Consider the following 18,683-nt stretch of genomic DNA (forward strand, 5'->3'; position numbering starts at 1 on the left):
AAGAAAAGGTGAAGATCACCATGACTCTTGCATAAGGTAGAAGATAATAATAAAGGATAGGCCCTTCGCAGAGGGAAGCAGAGGTTGCCATGCGCTTTTATGGTTCGATGCATAAAATCTCAATGCGAAAGAACATCACTTTATATTGCCCCTTGTCATATGAACCTTTATTATGCAGTCTGTCGCTTTTATTACTTCCACATCACAAGATCGTATAAAGCTTATTTCTCCCACACCAATCAATCATACATATTTAGAGCAATTTTTATTGCTTTGCACCGATGACAACTTACTTGAAGGATCTTACTCAATCCATAGGTAGATATGGTGGACTCTCATGGCAAAAATGGTTTAAGGGTATTTGGAAGCACAAGTAGTATTTCTACTTGGTGCTGAGAATTTGGCTAGCATGAGGGGGAAAGGCAAGCTCAACAAGTTAGAGGATCCATGACAACATACTTTATCTCAGATATAAGAAAGACATAACTCATTACGTTGTCTTCCTTGTCCAACATCAACTCTTTGGCATGTCATATTTTAATGAGTGCTCCCAATCATAAAAGATGTCAATGATAATATATCTATATGTGAAAACCTCTCTTTCCTCTATTAAATGCAACAATGACCAAAGCTATGTCTGCCAACTCCCAACAACTTTTAATCATCATACTCTTTCTATGTGAAGTCATTACTCTCAATAAGATCAATATGAACTTTTTGTATCTTTTTAATCTTTTTCTCTTTTCTTTTATTCACCCAAGATCATGGCAAAATAATCAAGCCCTTGACTCAACACTAATCTTTATTATATATAGCTCACGGACTCGATTACATAGAGAGATCATAAAGCAAACTCAAAACTAGATCATGCCATAAACTTTATTCTACTAGATCAAGATACTACTAATAGGATCGAACTAAGAAAAACGATAAAGATAGGAGTTGTGATTGTGATACGATACCGGGGCACCTCCCCCAAGCTTGGCAGTTGCCAAGGGGAGTGCCCATACCCATGTGATTATATCTCCTTGGTTGGTGAAGAAGGTGGTGGTGATGTTGGCTTAGTTGATGGCTTAGGCTTCTCCCTTAATTTGCGCTTGAGGACGGCATTTTGATCCCTCAGATCATCAATCTCCCACTCCAGGGTTAATATCTTTTTGCATAGGTCCTGCTTATTTTCCTGCAAGAGACAAAAAGGGATAAACTCGAACTTGGGTTTCTTTACCCTATCAGGGAGACTTGACTTTTTGAACTCCACGTGCATGTCCCCAAGTTGAGGTAATGGTGCTTCATCTTCATCTGAGCTCGTCTCCTCCTTCCCCTTGGGTTCATAGTCCTCTTCTTCCTCCGTGGTCCACCCATCGTGTTCCACATCTCCATAGACCTTTGGATTTGCTAAGTAATCATCCACATAGCTTTCTCCTTCCGAATCCTGGGAAGACATGTTGATTTAATCTGCAATGGGACAGCTCGAAACGAAAACAGAGGATATCTGCATGATATGGGAGTCAAAACCTCCGGGAGAATATATAATGAATTTTTACCGACCAAAATATGTAACATGCAAGAAAACGGAGTCCGGAAGGAACACGAGGTGCTCACGAGGTAGGGGGCGCGCCCACCACCCTTGTGGGGCCCTCGTGTCCTTCCCGGACTGCTACTTATTTTTCTATTTTTCTAAATATTCCAAAACAGAGAAATATTGCCTTAAAAATTGTTTTGGAGTCAGTTTACTTACCGTACCACATACCTATTCCTTTTCGGGGTCTGAAACACTCCGGAAAGTGTCCCTTATGTATTCCTCCGGGGTTACGGTTTCAATAATATTGGTTTCAACATTTATGGGATTACCTAAGATATAATGTTTGATTCTTTGACCGTTTACCACCTTTGGATTTGTGCCCTCGAAGTTGTTGATTTTTATGGCACCGGAATAATAGACCTCTTCGATAACATCGGGGCCTTCACATTTAGAGAGAAGTTTTCCTGCAAAAAATCTTAAACGAGAGTTGTATAGCAATACATAATCACCTACATTAAACTCACGCTTTTGTATCCTTTTGTCATGCCATCTTTTAACTTTTTCCTTAAACAACTTGGCATTTTCATATGCTTTGGTTCTCCATTCCTCAAGTGAACTAATATCAAATAACCTCTTTTCACCGGCAAGTTTAAAATCATAGTTGAGCTCTTTAATAGCCCAATATGCCTTATGTTCTAGTTCGAGAGGTAAGTGACAGGCTTTTCCATAGACCATTTTATACGGAGACATACCCATAGGATTTTTCTATGCAGTTCTATAAGCCCATAATGCATCATCAAGTTTCTTGGACCAATTCTTTCTAGACCTATTAACAGTCTTTTGCAAAATTAATTTGAGCTCTCTATTTCTCAACTCTACTTGACCACTAGACTGTGGGTGATAAGGAGATGCAATTCTATGATTAACATAATATTTATCAAGCATTTTACGGAAAGCACCATGAATAAAGTGTGAACCACCATCAGTCATTAAATATCTAGGGACTCCAAACCTCAAGAAAATAACTTCCTTAAGCATTTTAATAGAAGTGTTATGATCAGCACTACTAGTTGGAATAGCTTCTACCCACTTAGTAACGTAATCAACAGCAACTAGAATATGTGTGTATCCACTAGAGGCAGGAAAAGGTCCCATATAATCAAAGCCCCAAACATCAAATGGTTCAATAACAAGAGAATAATTCATAGGCATTTCTTGACGTCTACTAATATTACCAATTCTTTGACATTCATCACAAGACAAGACAAACTTACGGGCATCCTTGAAGAGAGTAGGCCAATAAAAACTAGATTGCAATACCTTATGTGCAGTTCTATCTCCAGCGTGGTGTCCTCCATAAGCCTCGGAATGACACTTGCGTAGGATCTGTTCCTGTTCTTGCTCAGGTACACAACGTCTAATAACACCATCTACTCGTTTATAAAGATGTGGGTCATCCCAAAAGTAATGTCTTAAATCATAGAAAAACTTTTTCTTTTGTTGGTATGTGAAGCTAGGTGGTATAAATTTAGCAACAATATAATTAGCATAATTAGCATACCATGGAATACTACGAGAAGTACTTATAACATTTAATTGTTCATCAGGAAAGCTATCATTAATAGGTAGTGGGTCATCAAGAATATTTTCTAACCTAGACAAGTTATCTGCAACGGGGTTCTCAGCTCCCTTTCTATCAACAATATGCAAATCAAATTCTTGTAGCAAGAGAACCCATCTAATAAGTCTAGGTTTAGCATCTTTCTTTTCCATAAGATATTTAATAGCAGCATGATCAGTTTGAATAGTTACTTTAGAATCAACAATATAAGATCTGAACTTATCACAAGGAAATACAACTGCTAAAAGCTCTTTTTCAGTAGTAGCATAATTTCTTTGAGCATTGTATAGAGTCTTACTAGCATAATGAATAACATTTAATTTCTTATCAACTCTTTGCCCTAGAACAGCACCTACAGCATAATCACTAGCATCACACATAATTTCAAAGGGTAGGTTCCAATCAGGTGGCTGAACAACAGGTGCAGTGACTAATGCTTTCTTAAGTATTTCAAATGCTTCTACACAATCATCATCAAAGACAAATGGTATATCTTTTTGCAATAAATTAGTCAGAGGCCGGGAAATTTTTGAGAAGTCCTTAATGAACCTCCTGTAAAATCCGGCGTGACCAAGGAAACTTCTTATACCTTTGATGTCCTTGGGACATGGCATCTTTTCGATAGCATCAACCTTGGTTTTATCAACTTCAATACCTCTTTCAGAAACTTTGTGCCCCAAGACAATACCTTCGTTAACCATAAAGTGGCACTTTTCCCAATTCAAGACAAGATTAGTTCTTCACATCTCTGCAAAACTCGATCAAGATTGCTCAAGCAATCATCAAAAGAGGAACCATAGACGGAAAAGTCGTCCATGAAAACCTCACAAATCTTTTCACAAAAGTCAGATAATATAGCCATCATGAATATTTGAAAGGTAGCAGGTGCATTACATAAACCAAAAGGCATACGTCTATAAGCAAAACTACCAAAAGGGCATGTAAAAGTAGTCTTTGATTGATCTCTAGTAGACACAGGTATTTGAGAGAAACCAGAATAACCATCTAGAAAGCAATAGTGTGTATGTTTGCATAATCTTTCTAGCATTTGATCAATAAAAGGTAAGGGGTAATGATCTTTCTTAGTAGCTTTATTTAATTTGCGGAAATCAATTACCATCCTATAACCTGTGATAATTATTTGTGGAATCAATTCATCTTTATCATTAGGAACAACAGTAATACCTCCCTTCTTAGGGACACAATGGACAGGACTTACCCACTCACTATCAGCAACGAGATAGATTATACCTGCCTCTAGAAGCTTTAGTATTTCTTTTCTTACCACTTCTTTCATTTTAGGATTCAGACGTCGTTGAGGATCACGAACTGGTTTGGCATCTGCTTCCAAATTTATTTTATGTTGACATAGAGTGGGACTAATGCCCTTAAGATCATCAAGAGTATATCCAATAGCAGCATGATGCTTCTCCAGAGTTTTCAATAATCTTTCTTCTTCATGCTCTGAAAGGTTAGCACTAATAATAACAGGATATATCTTCTTTTCATCAAGATAAGCATATTTAAGATTATCAGGCAAAGGTTTAAGCTCAAACACGGGATCACCCTTGGGTGGAGGAGGATCCCCTAAGATTTCAACAGGCAAATTGTGTTGCGGAATAGGTTCCCGTTTAAAGAATACTTCATCTATTTCCCTTCTTTCATTCATGAACATATCATTTTCATGGTCTAGCAAATAGTGTTCTAAAGGATCACTAGGAGGTACGGCAATAGAAGCAAGACCAATAATTTCATCCTTACTAGGTAATTCTTCCTCGCGATGTTGTTTACTAAATTTAGAGAAATTAAACTCATGAACCATATCATCCAATCCAATAGTAACAACATAATTTGTGCAGTCTATGGTAGCATTGACAGTATTTAAGAAGGGTCTACCAAATATAATGGGACAAAAGCTATCTTGTGGGGAACCAAGAACAAGAAAATAAGCAGGATATTTAGTCTTCCCACACAAGACTTCAACATCTCTAACAATTCCAATTGGTGCAATAGTATCTCTATTAGCAAGTTTAATAGTAACATCAATATCTTCTAACTCAACAGGTGCAATTTCATTCTTAATTTCTTCGTATAAGTCAATAGGTATTACACTAGCACTAGCACCCATATCACATAAGCCATGATAACAATGATCTCCTATTTTAACAGAAATAACAGGCATGCCTACCACTGGTCTATGTTTATCTTTATCACAAGGTTTAGCAATTCTAGCAGTTTCACCTTCGAACTGAATAACATGCCCATCAATATTATCAGACAAGTGATCTTTAACAATAGCAATATTAGGTTCTACTTTAACTTGCTCAGGAGGTGTATAAGTTCTAATATTGCTTTTATGAATAACAGTTGAAGCTTTAGCATGATCCTTTATTCTAACAAGGAAAGGTGGTTTCTCAATATAAGAAGTAGGAACAATAGGATCATTATAAGTGACAGTCTTTTCTTCAACTTTAATAGGTGCAGCTACTTTTACTTCTATGGGAGGATGATGTTTAAACCACTTCTCCTTAGGGAGATCAACATAAGTAGCAAAAGATTCGCAGAAAGAAGCTACTATCTCATAGTCAAGTCCATATTTAGTGCTAAACTTACAGAAAATATCGGTATCTATAAAAGATTTAACACAATCAAACTTAGGTGTCATACCTGACTCCTTACCTTTGTCGAGGTCCCAATCTTCAGAGTTGTGTTTAATTCTATCCAATAAATTCCATCTGAATTCAATAGTCTTCATCATAAAAGAGCCAGCACAAGAAGTATCGAGCGTGGTGCGATTGTTATCAGAAAGCCGAGCATATAGATTTTGAATAATCATTCTATTGAGAGCTCGTGATTGGGGCATGAATATAACATTGATTTAAGCCTCCCCCAAGCTTGAGCGATGCTTTCTCCTTCGCGAGGCCAGAAATTATATATATAATTGCGATCACGATGAACAAGATGCATAGGGTAATACTTTCGATGAAATTCCAGCTTCAATCTTTTATAGTCCCATGATCTCATATCATCACATAGCCTATACCATATCAATGTGTCTCCCTTCAAAGATAAAGGGAAGACCTTCTTCTTAGCAACATCATCGGGTATACCTGCAAGCTTAAATAATCCACAAACTTCATCCACATATATTAAGTGCTCATCAGGATGCTTTGTTCCATCTCCTGTAAAAGGGTTAGCTAGCAGTTTTTCCATCATACCCGAAGGAAATTCAAAAGGAGTTTCATTTTCAATAGGTTCAGTAGGTTGAGGAGAAACTCTTTGCTCTACTGGACGGGGTGAATATACCCTGAACAAGCCCCTCAGAGAATTACTTTCCATAGTAACAAGTGACAGTAAATTTCAGCACACTATATAAATTTTTCCTTACCAAATTCCACCTACCAAAGGCGCTACACTCCCGGGCAACGGTGCCAGAAAAGAGTCTTGATGACCCACAAGTATAGGGGATCTATCGTAGTCCTTTCGATAAGTAAGAGTGTCGAACCCAACGAGGAGCAGAAGGAAATGGTAAGCGGTTTTCAGCAAGGTGTTCTCTGCAAGTACTGAAATAAGTGGTAACAGATAGTTTTGTGATAGGATAAATTGTAACGAGCAACAAGTAACAAAAGTAATAAAGTGCAGCAAGGTGGCCCAATCCTTTTTGTAGCAAAGGACAAGCCGGAACAAACTCTTATAATAGGAAAAGAGCTCCCAAGGACACATGGGAATATTGTCAGGCTAGTTTTCATCACGTTCATATGATTCGCGTTCGATACTTTAATAATTTGATATGTGGGTGGACCGGTGCTTGGGTGCTGTCCTTACTTGAACAAACATTCCACTTATGATTAACCTCTATTGCAAGCATCCGCAACTACAACAAAAGTATTAAGGTAAACCTAACCATAGCATGAAACATGTGGATCCAAATCAGCCCCTTACAAAGCAACACATAAACTAGGGTTTAAGCTTCTGTCACTCTAGCAACCCATCATCTACTTATTACTTCCCAATGCCTTCCTCTAGGCCCAAATAATGGTGAAGTGTTATGTAGTCGACGTTCACATAACTCCACTAGAGGCTAGACAACATACATCTTATCAAAATATCAAACGAATACAAAATTCACATGACTACTAATAGCAAGACTTCTCCCTTGTCCTCAGGAACAAACGTAATTACTCACAAAGCATATTCATGTTCATAATCAGAGGTGTAATAATATGCATATAGGATCTGAACATATGATCTTCCACCAAATAAACTAACTAGCATCAACTACAAGGAGTAATCAACACTACTAGCAACCTACTAGCACCAATCCCGGACTGTGAGACAAGAATTGGATACAAGAGATGAACTAGGGTTTGGAGATGAGATGGTGCTGGTGAAGATGTTGATGGAGATTTCCCTCTCCCGATGAGAGGAGCATTGGTGATGACGATGGTGATGATTTCCCCCTCCCGGAGGGAAGTATCCCGGCAGAACAACTCTGCCGGAGCTCTAGATTGGATCCGCCAAGGTTCCGCCTCGTGGCGGCGGAGTCTCGTCCCGAAAAGTTCTTTCTTATTTTTTTCTCATCGAAAGACTTCATATAGGAGAAGATGGACGTCGCAGAGCCACCAGGGGGCCCACGAGGTAGGGTGCGCCCTAGGGGGCGCCCCCCACCCTCGTGAGCAGGGTGTGGGCCCCCTGGCCTTCATCTTTGGCGAGGATTTTTCTTTATTTATTTTAAGATGTTCCGTGGGGTTTCAGGACTTTTGGAGTTGCGCAGAATAGGTCTCTAATATTTGCTCCTTTTCCAGCCCAGAATTCCAGCTGCCGGCATTCTCCCTCCTTATGTAAACCTTGTAAAATAAGAGAGAATGGCCATAAGTATTGTGACATAAAGTGAAATAACAGTCCATAATGCAATAAATATTGATATAAAAGCATGATGCAAAATGGACGTATCATACGTCGCACACGGAGGTGCCACGTTCCCTCTCGGAAACACAAGCCTTCTTGAGGGAAGCTCCGGTTTGCAAGAAGCTTACACCAAAGCTTGTCCCAATTCGGCCTAAAAAATTTACCGCGGCATGTTGGTGCCATGTCATGACACCATGCCATGTTTCATGATTTTTAAGCTTGTTTTGGATTTACAGGAATTAAAAAACAAAGTTTCTCAATCTTTTTGGCCGAGCCACGAAGCCCAAATGTTTGAATTTCATTGACATTTCATGCATGGAACTTATAGATTCACTCAAAGACACACATGTGATTATTCAACAAACTTTGGTGCACTGGAGCATGTGCCTGTAGTTCAAATTTGAATTATGCACATTAAATCCGCAGGAACTCAATTAATGTGTAAAAAATGCCAAACAAACATGGAATAATTCCAAATTTTAGCACGATACATGTATTTGGTCTAATCTGCCTGTGTGAAAAAAATTAAGGTGGGAGAAGGCAGTGTATGTATGTCGTTTCGCACACGGAGGTGGCACATTCCCTCTCGTAACCACGAGCCTTCTTAAAGGAAGCTCCGGTTTGCAAGAAGCTTACAACAAAGCTTGTCCCAATTCGGCCAAAAAAATTACCGCAGCATGTTGGTGCCATGTCATGACACCATACCAAGTTTCATGATTTTTTAGGCGTGTTTTGTATTTACAGGAATTAAAAACAAAGTTTCTCAATCTTTTCGGCCGATCCACGAAGCCCGGATGTTTGAATTTCATTCCCATTTCTTGCATGGGACCTATAAATTCACCCAAAGACACACATGTGATTTTTCAACCAACTTTGGTGCACTGGAGGATGTGCTTGTAGTTTAAATTTGAATTTTGCACATTAGATGCGCAGAAACTCAACTAGTGTATAAAAAAGGTCAAACGAACCCGAAATAATTCCAAAATTTAGCATGATACTTCTATTTGGTCTAATCTGCCTGTGTAAAAAAATTAAGGCTGGAGAAGGCATTATACGTATGTCTTTTCGCACACGCAGGTGACACGTTCCCTCTTGGAACCACAAGCCTTCTTGAGGAAAGCTCTAGTTTGCAAGAAGCTTACACCAAAACTTGTCCCAATTCGGCCAAAAACTTTGCTGCAAAATGTTGGTGCCATGTCATGACACCATGCTAAGTTTCATGATTTTCAGACGTGTTTTGGATTTATAGGAATTAAAAATCCAAGTTTCCTAATCTTTCCGGCTGAGCCACAAAGCCAAGATGTTTGAATTTAATTCCCATTTCCTGCATGGGACCTATAAATTCACCCAAAGACACACATGTGATTTTTCAATCAACTTTGGTACACTGGAGCATGTGCTTCTACTTCAAATTTGAATTGTGCACATTAAATGCGCATAAACTCAATTAATGTATAAAAATGGGCCAAACGAACCGAAATAATTCCAAAATTTAGCACGATACTTCTATTTGGTCTAGTCTGCCAGCGTAAAAAATTTAAGGCGGGAGAAGGCAGCGTACGTATGTCGTTTCGTACACGGTGGTGACATGTTCCCTCTCGGAACCACGAGCCTTCTTGAGGGAAGCTCCGGTTTGCACGAAGCTTACACCAAAGCTTGTCCCAATTCGTCCATAAAATTTACCGCAGCATATTGTTACCATGTCATGACACCATGCCAAGTTTCATGATTTTCAGGGGTGTTTTGGATTTACAGGAATTAAAAAACCAAGTTTCTCAATCTTTCTGGGCCACGACGCCCAGATGTTTGAATTTCATTCCCATTTATTGCATAGGACCTATATATTCACCCAAAGACACACATATGATTTTTCAACAAATTTTGGTGCATTGGAGCATGTGCTTGTAGTTTAAATTTTAATTATGCAAATTTCTGATGCATAAAAATGCCAAACGAACCCAGAATAAGTCCAAATTTAAATACGACACTCGTGTACTAGTTGCATGTTCATCGTATGTAAATGTTCTAACAATTCAAACACCATCCTTTCCCTCTCTAACACCATTTTGTCTTTCAAAACATAATGAAAAATCAGTTATACCACAAACAGTTTACTAGAAAGAATCGTGTGGGATGCGATGTAAAATATCTTGGTGCACAGTCTTGTCTGGCTTACGCAGGAAGCTTCGTCGTCTATAGTCCACCGCCCCCGCTTGAACCACACTTGCGCGCCAGTTTCTCACAGCACCAAGCGAAATTTATTTGCCACCGTGGAAATATCTATCTCCCCACCCCCTCCCTCCTACCAAAAGCAACAATTTAACTGTTCCTCCTTGCTTTCCAAGTTCAAACCTTCATTGCTGCTTACTGGCAGCTCAGCCTCCTCGCCGACGATCCTTTTCTTGCAGCGCCGCCTCCTCACCGGCTACCCTTCATCTTGTAGTGCCGCCTCCTCGCCGGCGACCCTTCTTCTTGCAGAGCCGCCTCCTCGTCGGCGACCCTTCTTCTTGCAGCGGGGCCTCCTCGCCGCCAACCCTTCTTCTTGCCGCATGGCCTCATCGATATGGTCAGGTAATCCACACCCCACCCACACAATCCTCCTCCTTTCCCGTCCCACATGCCCCGACCGACGGCGCGACACCTTCCACCGAAATCACTACCCCCCTCATCCAATTAAGCGCCGCCCATAGCCATTTTGCACGTAGTATAACATGGAGCTCAGTAGCATGCACGCGCGCACGAAGTCGCTATGGCTGCCATGCGTGTCGACCGCCAGATCTTGGAGGAGCACCTCGTCTTCGAGGCCACTGTCGTCGCCGCCACACGGTTGTCTACTTTAGAATACAGTTCGCGTTGTTTTCTCGCGAGGCCACCGCCAGTGCCTTCTAGTGATTTTTCCTCTCTAATGTTAATATGCAATCTGATGTTCACTTAACAGTTTGGTCCTCTAAAATGTAATGTTCAGTTAACACTTTGGTCCAACAATTGCTACATTTCGTAGTACTGTTCTCAAGCATTCTTTGTTTTATTAACCAACTTATCTTGTAGTACATGTTTCTATTCTGCAATGTCGTGCTCAGTTAACTATTTTGGTTCATTTGATCTACTGTCCATTTAACTGTTTGGTTCAGTTCTGCCATTTGATTTTCATTTGTTGTGGGTACAATTTTGTATTGGTATGCATGTGACACCAATCGAATTTGGTTGTACTCAATACATATTCTACTGATAGTATGGCAACTCTCAGTTAACCTGATCAAGATCTTCCATATGTGTGTTGCAGGGAAACAATGGGAGACACGCAGTTTACCATCGAGGTTTGTTCAAGAAGGTCCTTTGGCTAATAGCACATTATTATGCAGTTGCAGAAAACATTCTAATATTTAGGTTTCTTACAATTTGGTCTTGCAGATGTAGGTCCTGCTATCAGAGGCTAAGACCCACTGTTCGACCCATTTTGCATATGGGGAAATGAGATGTCCATGAATATCAGTCAAGTCAAGAAACTCAGAAAGATTGTTAGGATAAAGAAACTTGCGACGAATAACAGCAAGATCTTTGTTTGCACAATGAAGAAGACATCAGCAAACTATATGATGGTACCAACTCTTTTACCTTGTTTTTACCCCTTGCACCATTTCAAAATTTACAACAACGATTTATGCAGAGCTTTGTTTTCAGTACTTTTCAAAGCAGTTCACCGATGATTACCTCTCAAACCACCTGCATGGTCAAGAGGCGAGGAAGGTATTCATTCAACACCCACGGTACAATATTGAAGTCTTGCTGAAGAGGACGAAGGTTGGGTGGGCAATTATCCATAGCCATTGGCCTAAAGTTGCAAGGACATTCAGCATCACTGAATACTCAATATTTGCTTTCCGCTTCTGCAGTTTCCCAGATGAGATTCATATGTCTATTTACCTTGTATGATGCTACTTTCCAACGGTTTTTGATGCTACATTGAAACTTGGTGCTGTTATGTAATGGCGTAACTGAGTGCCGAAGCTATCTGATGAAATTTGATTATGAAATCCTGGTTATTTTTATACGGATATGAAATATCTATTGTGTTTTATAAGAAATATCAGTTTAATTAGTACATGGATTATAAATAATAGGCTAATTACCATGCTTATTGGGTTTTCTATTGCAGACGGTTACTCACACAGCACCGTGGGCTATGAACTCAAACAACCCGCATGGTTTCTAGAAAATAGGCGTGTTCAATCAACTAACAATCACACACGGCTTCCGGCAGTGAACTGTTTGCGTTAGGCCACCTAGCACAAACGTTTCCACACAAAGAACTGTGTGTGATATACATACCTACGGAAATGTTTTTCTACAATTCACTGTGTGGGATGTGCATACCTACGGAAATAATTTTCTGGGATTCACCGTGTGGGATGTACATACCTACGGAAATGATTTTCTGGGATTCACCATGTGGGATGTACATACCTACTGAAATGATTGGGTTTCGATGCCTCGCCCGATCGCACAGGAGCTCATTTTTGGTCCCAGGAGGGCCTATCCGCGACGGTTTCTAGGTCATGTGGGAAGGACCCCCTATCGCCCACACTCACTTGACGACGGTTCCAAATTCCATCGTGGAAAAGGGTTAAAAACCGTTTGTATAACACCGACGCGCACCAGTGCACATTGCATCTCATTCGGCTGATCGACACTTTTGATATCCTATATAATATCCCATTCTTATCTGGCTTCATCCATGGAGGAACAGAATTTGCGTCATCAGCGCCATACACCACAAGTTGTAGTTTAGATGGATCCAATGCTAATGATGGATCAACAGTACTATTGCGGTTCTGCTGAAATAAATCATCAGACTTGCTATCATGAGATTCTCCATGTTCCATTTGGTCCATAAGGTTATTCACAATCTATCAGCAGGTTCAGGTGAAATAAAAATTATCAGACACAAATCAGGAGTCTCTAGCTCCACTAGAGGCTAGGCTACACCTACACGAGGGTAATGAAATTGTAAAGTAAAAGGGGAATTGGAAGCTTGGACAACCTCGTCGATAGTGCCGGCAGCCTTTGCCCGTCCATATTCCTGGATGCGGCGGTAGTCCAGTTCGTCCAGCAGCATGAACGCCCGGAACACCTCGCGGCGGACATCCTTGAGGAGGAACCCATGGAGAATCCTCAATGTCGCGGTGGCGTCGAGAGTCCACCTGGCGCCGTCGAGGACCACCCATCCATCTCGCGGGGCAATGCCGGTGCGGGCTGACCAAGCTTGCAATGCGGCTGGGACGATGTCTTGTGCGGTTGTTCAACAAGGTGAGGAGAAGACAGAGAACGAGGCGAAAATTAGTCCGTGATATCTCGACTCAGATATTTCTGCCGTTTTGGCAGGGTTGCTTTCGACGGTTGCTGTTGTCGGTCTCTCTCTTCTCTTCATCACTTGTTAAAGAAATCTCAACGGCCCGGCAAAACCAAGGACTGTCACGTATGTACTCACCAAGTCAAGTATCCAGGAGGGTATCTACTTGTGACATGTGGACATTAAGGATAGATTCAACCATAAATTGTACTCTTACTTCCTCCGTTCACAAATGTAAATGTTTTAGGTATTCCAATATGGTCGACCGAGATGAGAAAACAAATATACTAAAACATGTCTATATACATCTGATTCAGAAAAAAAAGTTAGAACATCTTATATTTGTGTACCGAGAGAGTAAATAGATGTGGAATAAATAGAAACAATATGCACATGTGATAAGGTGATGTTTTTCACACTAGTAGAAAACAGGGCTTTGATCACAACTCAATATACACATTAGTTCTGGTTGCATTACGAACCGGGACTAATGTGAGCATTAGTCCCGGTTCGAGCGGCTAAAGGCATTAGTCCCGGTTCAAATGAGACCTTTAGTCCCGGTTTGAGACACAAACTGGGACTAAAGGGTGTGATGCCCTTTAGTCCCGGTTCGTGTCTCAAACTCTACCCCCCCCCCTCGTGTATCGCCATTTCAGTTTTGAAAAAAAACAAAAGAAAATAATAAAAACTTCAAAAAATAAAATCCTTTGAGATGTAGTTATATTACTACATCTACTAGTTAGGAAAATTAAAAAAATTTAATGTGGACATGTTTTGCAAAAAAATGTTATGAAAAAGTAAAATGGCTATAACTTTTGCATACGATGTCGGAAAAAAAACGTATAATATATCAAAATGTTCAGCATGAAAATCCGCATCCGAATTTGACCACCGTAGGCCGTTTTGCAAATTTTTAGAATCCTCAAATTCTACAAGGAAAAAAGTTATACTCAAATTCAGTTTTTTTGAATTTTGGTTACTAAATAATTATTGTTTTTTAGAATAATAGTTTCAAACTCAAACAGTGAAACATGTGACTTCATGCTCAAGCTAAACTCCCGAGGGTTAATAGGATTGACATCTTACTATTTTCAGGAAAACAACAAGTGCAGACTTGGAAACTAGGAGGAATAGAACTCGGAGGTTAAGCGTGCTCAGGCTGGAGTAGTGACAGGATGGGTGAACGGCTAGGAAGATGGACGATTCGGAATTATGAGGGGTGATTAGAGAATAGAGATTATAGATTAAATTGAGCAGTGATGAGGGATGATTACATATTAAATTGTAAAATAATTCAGAAATTTGAAAATCAGGAAAAAAATTCAAAAAAAATTCATAAAATTTCCTTTAGTCCTGGTTGGTGTTACCAACCGGGACTAAAGGTGGAGCTCCAGACATCGGCCATCAGGAGGGCCTTTAGTCCCAGTTCGTAATAGAATCGGGACTAAAGGGGGGCCTTTAGTCCCGATCCTTTAGTCCCGATTCCAGAACCGGGACTAAAGGCCCATTTTCTACTAGTGTCAATACCCCCTTCGTATCAGCGCATAAGTTATCTTAGGTTGTGCATTGCGACCAAGCCGTAGGGGAAAACGAAAGAACTTAATGTTTATCTTCTAATTAATACCATTGCATGCAATGAACTAACCACTTTATGCCATGTTAAGTAGTCTCAAGTCATTAAAAACATACACACCCCATGTCTCTTTGGTTGATTCCTTTATTCATGTCAAGAAACAAGAAACGAGATGGGTGTTAATACACCACGCCTATGTGTTTTGCGATTATTTGGTTTTTCGTAAGATGACTTATGCACCAGTACGGAGACTACGATCCCTCTATCCCTCTTCCAAATGCACTTTAAAGTAGAAAAAAGTGTTTCTCTCTCATCACACGGTAATCAAGATAAATAACACTAGGCAGCAACCCGTGCATCATCAGCATGCGCTAGAATTTTACATATTGCTAATACCATATAATATTGTAGTTATCATGAAAGCACCGAACCCATTCTAGATGACTGATACATCTCCAACGTATCTATAATTTTTTATTGTTCCATGCTATTATATTATCTGTTTTGGATGTTTAATGGGCTTATTTATACACTTTTATATTATTTTTGGGACTAACCTACTAACCCAAGGCCCTATTCTTTACCTACTTCAGTGCTTCGCAGAAAAGGAATATCAAACGGAATCCAAACAGAATGAAACCTTCGGTAGAGTTATTTTTGGAACAAATGTGATCCAGGGGACTTGGAATAGATGTCAAGAAAGAAGCAAGGCGGCCACGAGGCAGGGAGGCGCGCCTGCCCCCGCCCCCCAGGCGCGCCCCCCACCCTCGTGGGCCCCTCGCAACTCCACCGACCTACTTCTTCCTCCTATATATATCCATATACCCCAAAAACATCCAGGAGCACCACGAAACCCTATTTCCACCGCCGCAACCTTCTGTACCCAAGAGATCCCATCTTGGGGCCTTTTCTGGAGCTCCGTCGGAGGGGGAATTGATCACGGAGGGCTTCTACATCAACACCATACCCTCTCCGATTATGTGTGAGTAGTTTACCATAGACCTTCGGGTCCATAGTTATTAGCTAGATGGCTTCTTCTCTCTCTTTGGATCTCAATACAAAGTTCTCCTCGATCTTCTTGGAGATCTATTCGATGTAACTCTTTTTGCGGTGTGTTTGTCGAGATCCGATGAATTGTCGGTTTATGATCAAGTTTATCTATGAAAAATATTTGATCTTCTTTGAAATCTTTTATGTATGATTTGTTATCTTTGCAAGTCTCTTTGAATTATTAGTTTCGTTTGGCCTACTAGATTGATCTTTCTTGCAATGGGAGAAGTGCTTAGCTTTGGGTTCAATCTTGCGGTGTCCTTTCCCAGTGACAGCAGGGATAGCAGGGCACGTATTGTAGTGTTGCCATCGAGAATAAAAAATGGGGTTTATATCATATTGCTTGAGTTTATCCCTCTACATCATGTCATCTTGCCTAATGCGTTACTCTATTCTTATGAACTTAATACTCTAGATGCATGCTGGATAGAGGTTGATGTGTGGAGTAGTAGTAGTAGATGCAGAATTGTTTCGGTCTACTTGTCACGGACATGATGCCTATATACATGATCATGCCTAGATATTCTCGTAATTATGCACTTTTCTATCAATTGCTCGACAGTAATTTGTTCACCCACCGTAATACTTATGCTATCTTGAGAGAAGCCACTAGTGAAACCTATGGCCCCCGGGTCTATCTTTTATCATATAAGTTTCCAATCTATTTTCCTTTGCAACCTTTACTTTCAATCTATATCATAAAAATACCAAAAATATTTATCTTATTATCTCTATCATATCTCACTCTCGTAAGTGACCGTGAAGGGATTGACAACCCCTTTATCATGTTGGTTGCGAGGTTCTTATATGTTTGTGTAGGTACGAGGGACTTGCGTGTACTCTCCTACTTGATTGATACCTTCGTTCTCAAAAACTAAGGGAAATACTTACGCTACTTTGTTGCATCACCCTTTCCTCTTCAAGGGAAAACCAACGCAGTGCTCAGAAGGAATCAAGAAGGATTTCTGGCGCCGTTGCAGGGGAGATCTAACGACAAGTCAAGACATACCAAGTACCCATCACAAACTCTTACCCCTCGCATTACATTATTTTCCATTTGCCTCTCGTTTTCCTCTCCCCCAGTTCACCCTTGCTGTCGGGGATATACCCCGCGGTGTAAACCGGCCGGAAGGATAATCCGGCCGGACTTGGCGATTCACCGGCGACCTGCACAGACCAGACGGTTTACAGTTCATTGGTAATCTGGCAGGCGGGCTAGAGGAGCAACAAGACCCGGCGGCCTGTCTGGCGGTTCATGAAGGCCGGTTCAACCATTGTGGGCCGGTTTAAGAGGAAAGGAATATTTACCTTACAAAGAGTTAAGACCAGGACTTGTATCCGATTTGTATTAGAGATAGATTAGTCCTTATCCTAATAGGACTTCACATGTAACCCGCCCCTTCAACATATATAAGGAGGGGCAGGGCTCCCCAAAGAGGGACAAGTTAGAAAGGATAAGCTACAAGCAGGAAGAAACAATCTTAGGGCTAGACACAAAGAGGAGAGCCGGTTTACGGCGACTCCCTCGTGATGATAATGAGACCTAGCCTCAAACAGCATGTAGGGTTTTTACCGGATGATGTTTCCCGGGGCCCGAAGCTGTCTAAATCCCTGTCTTGTGTTGCGTCTCTCGATTCCACTCAACCCTTCTCAAGCTACCACATAGATGCGTTGGCCTCGCGACTAAGTCCTGACACTAAGGACATCTGACGTGACAATTCCACGACAGTTGGCGCCCACCGTGGGGCCTGTGCATGCTGGTGTTGAGTCCTTGGAGGGATCTTTTCTAGGGTTCGAGAAGCTCGCAATTTTCCGGCGGAAGAAGAGCCGGTGCAAAAGTCGCTGCCGTGGTCGTTCTTCCTAGTCTAATCTAGTCGGCCATCGTCAGCCATGGGTGGATTTGCTTTTCTATCAACATCGGTGTCAGCCTTGTCTAAAGATCAAGCTCCGAAGTTTCGTTACGATGTTTCACACGCCACCGCAAAGCGGATCCAGTCGGCATCTACACACGCGTTCTTGGACGGTCTGCAATCGGTACTTCTCTAAGATCTTCTGTAAACCGGTTTCAGATTTACCTCGTGGGGAGCAAAGGAAAAAGCCGCAAGCCCGATACAATTCAACCGGGGAAGTATTGATCAATTTTTGTACTCCACGTCGAACTTGCAATTCTCTTCAAAGCAGCGCCGGTCTAAGGAAAGCCTAGTTCAATATGATTAAACAATGGCCAGGTCTCAGGCCGGGTCAACCGGCAGCTGCACGCAGCTGCACGTACTTGTACTGTTTACTTCAAAGTTCGGAGGAATTTCTACCTGCTATACGTCAAAAATCCATCAGCAACGGTCACTGCTCCACGTACTATCGTCCAAACCCAAAGCGATCAGAGACAGCTGACAGGCGTCCTATGTCATCGGCCAGTACAAATTGCGATTGGGACAGCTGCTTGCGGCCGCGTGAGATCGCCAGATTGATCTGCATGAATTAAAGTTTCTGATAATCAATCCGAAACCCAAAGCCTGATGGATTTCCAAATTGTTTCACGTGAAGGATCTCTCAACTAGTACAACCATTACACACGCACGAACTCCAAGGAAGGATTAAGTATAAAAGGCTAGCCCCAACACTGATTTGGACTCAGAGAACTTTCTACGGGGTCCAGGAG

General features: G+C 41.0%; 1 pseudogene; it reads right to left on the reverse strand.

Moving 5' to 3' along the window:
• LOC119334101 overlaps window positions 1–18,683 on the reverse strand; it is a 110,678-nt pseudogene that overhangs the window by 66,457 nt on the left and 25,538 nt on the right.

The sequence above is a fragment of the Triticum dicoccoides genome, chromosome 7A, assembly GCF_002162155.2.
Source record: "Triticum dicoccoides isolate Atlit2015 ecotype Zavitan chromosome 7A, WEW_v2.0, whole genome shotgun sequence".
Lineage (NCBI taxonomy): Eukaryota > Viridiplantae > Streptophyta > Magnoliopsida > Poales > Poaceae > Triticum > Triticum dicoccoides.